Source organism: Vidua chalybeata, chromosome 1 (assembly GCF_026979565.1).
Source record: "Vidua chalybeata isolate OUT-0048 chromosome 1, bVidCha1 merged haplotype, whole genome shotgun sequence".
In the NCBI taxonomy this organism is placed as follows: domain Eukaryota; kingdom Metazoa; phylum Chordata; class Aves; order Passeriformes; family Viduidae; genus Vidua; species Vidua chalybeata.
Genome location: NC_071530.1, coordinates 151,130,721 through 151,132,840, shown reverse-complemented (window position 1 = coordinate 151,132,840; position 2,120 = coordinate 151,130,721). Strand labels below are relative to the sequence as shown.

General features: G+C 51.4%; 1 non-coding gene across 1 annotated transcript; it reads left to right on the top strand.

Annotated features, from left to right (window-relative positions):
* The first annotated feature begins 290 nt into the window (after positions 1 to 290).
* On the top strand, positions 291 to 363 carry TRNAF-GAA (transfer RNA phenylalanine (anticodon GAA)). Its single transcript has one exon. It is a non-coding gene; the product is annotated as a tRNA-Phe (tRNA).
* The last annotated feature ends 1,757 nt before the right edge of the window (positions 364 to 2,120 follow it).

Sequence of the window (2,120 nt, the reverse complement as noted above, 5' to 3'; positions counted from 1 at the left end):
GCTGTGTTTTATCACAGAATGCCAGAATGTTTCAGGCTGGGAAGAACCTTAAAGATCATCTCTTTCCAATCCCCTGGCATGAGCAGGGACACTTTCCACTGCCCCAGGTTTCTCCAAGCCCCATCCAACCTGGCCTTGGACACTTCCGTGTGTCTTGAGTCATTACTTTTGATCTCAGTCTGTCTCTATCCTGAAACAATTCCCAAGATAAAATCAACCAAAGACTGCCTGAAAAGGCTGAAAGGTTGTTGTGTTTCAACAGGTTTTTGGAAAATCTAAGCCTCAGCAGAGCTGAAGTAGCTCAGCTGGGAGAGTGTTAGACTGAAGATCTAAAGGTCCCTGGTTCAATCCTGGGCTTCAGCAGACTTTTCATGCAGTTTTGTTTGCCCAGGGCTGGGCTTTCCAATACAAGAGAGACCTGGACATCCAGGAGAGATCCAGCCAAGGGCCAGGAAGGTGATCACAGAATCACAGAGTGGGTCAGGCTGGAAGGGACCACAGTGGGGTCATCTGGTCCAACCTCCCTGTTCCAGCAGGGCCATCCCAGAGCACATGGATTGTGTCCAGAGGGTTCTGGAATATCTGCAGTGAGGGAGACTCCACACCCTCTCTGATCTCTGTTCAGGGCTTGGTCACTGCCCAGGGAAGAAGTTCTGCCTCGTGTCCAGGTGGAATTTCCTGGGATCAGTTCCTGCCCGTTCCTCTTGTGCCATTGCTGGGTCCCCCAGAGCAGAGCCTGGGCCCTGCTCTGAGCCCTCCCTGCAGACAGGGACACACAGGGATGAGCTCCCCTCTCAGCTGTGTCTCCTCTTGAGGCTGAACAGGCCCAGTTGAACATAATGAAAGGACTGGAGCCTCTTTCTTATCAGGAGAGGATGAGAAGATTGGTTGCCCTGAGAGGTTGTGGAGTTTCCATTCTGAGAAATTTTAAAATGCCACCTAGCTGTGGCCCTGAGTGCCTGGCTCCGGGTGGCCCTGCTGGAGCAGAGAGTTGCAGTAGAAGATATCCAGGAATCTCCTCCAACTCTTCAGCAAGTAGAGGACAAAGACAAAATTTTATGTGTAGGGCAGGGAAAAGCCAGGCCAATTGCATCCTCAGTTTTTTTCCATCAGCAGTGTCCACCTGGCCAATCTGCTCAATCATCCTGGCTGACCAACCAGCCAGCAAAGAGCTGGGATCAAGATTAGGGTGTCAGAAGAACCCAACCTACAAATGAATAAAAGCAAATTTAAACACTCCTACCCTTAAAATATTATCAAGGTAAAGTTCTCCTTTTTTTATTTTTCTTTTATTTTTTCTTTTTTTTTTTTTTTTTTGGAGTCAAACGAATAGCTGTAATAGCATAGTCTCCTTCAAACTGAACTCCTCACCCGCTCTGAAATCCCGGTGCCTGTCATCTGCTGCAGGATCTGCAGCGCGGCGTCACACCCAGAGCCCCCAAATAAACTTCCGCTCTCGTTTCAGGCACCATCTGTGTCCCATTTCTGCAGCGCCTGGCAGAGATTGCTTCCCTTCTATGGAATGTTCCTTCCCCTTGCTGAGCTGCAGACTTCGGAGGTGGGGAAGTCGGCGGGTGGAACGGATCCCAGCTCTGTGCGCTGTGCTGTGACAGCGTCCTTGGGTGGTGGGATGATTTTGGTGCTTGTCCTCGGTCAGACGGCCCCAAATCAGGCTCCAGGGCAACCCAAAGAAGAGGTAAAGACAACACTTGGTCATCTGGCTGCAAGAAATGGGAGAGGCTTCACTGGGGTGTTGGGTGTTAATGAGGGTGGGAGTGGTGAGGTGAGGAAGAGCCAAGCTGGGGATAATCATGGAGGGGTCCAAATTGCACTGGAGCACGCGACTGCTCTGGGTCAGAGTCATAGAACAACGGAATCACAGACCCTGACTTGGAACAGACCCCCAGGGATCATCAAGTCCAACTCCCGGCCCTGCACAGGACACCCCAACAACCCCACCTTGTGCCCAAGAGTGTTGTCCAAGCACTCCCTGAGCTCTGTCAGGCTGGTTCTGTGACCACTGCCCTGGAGAGCTGTTCCGGTACCCAAGCACCCTCTGGGGGAAGAACCTTCTCCTGAAATCCAACCTAAACCTCACCTGACACAGCTTCAGGCCATTC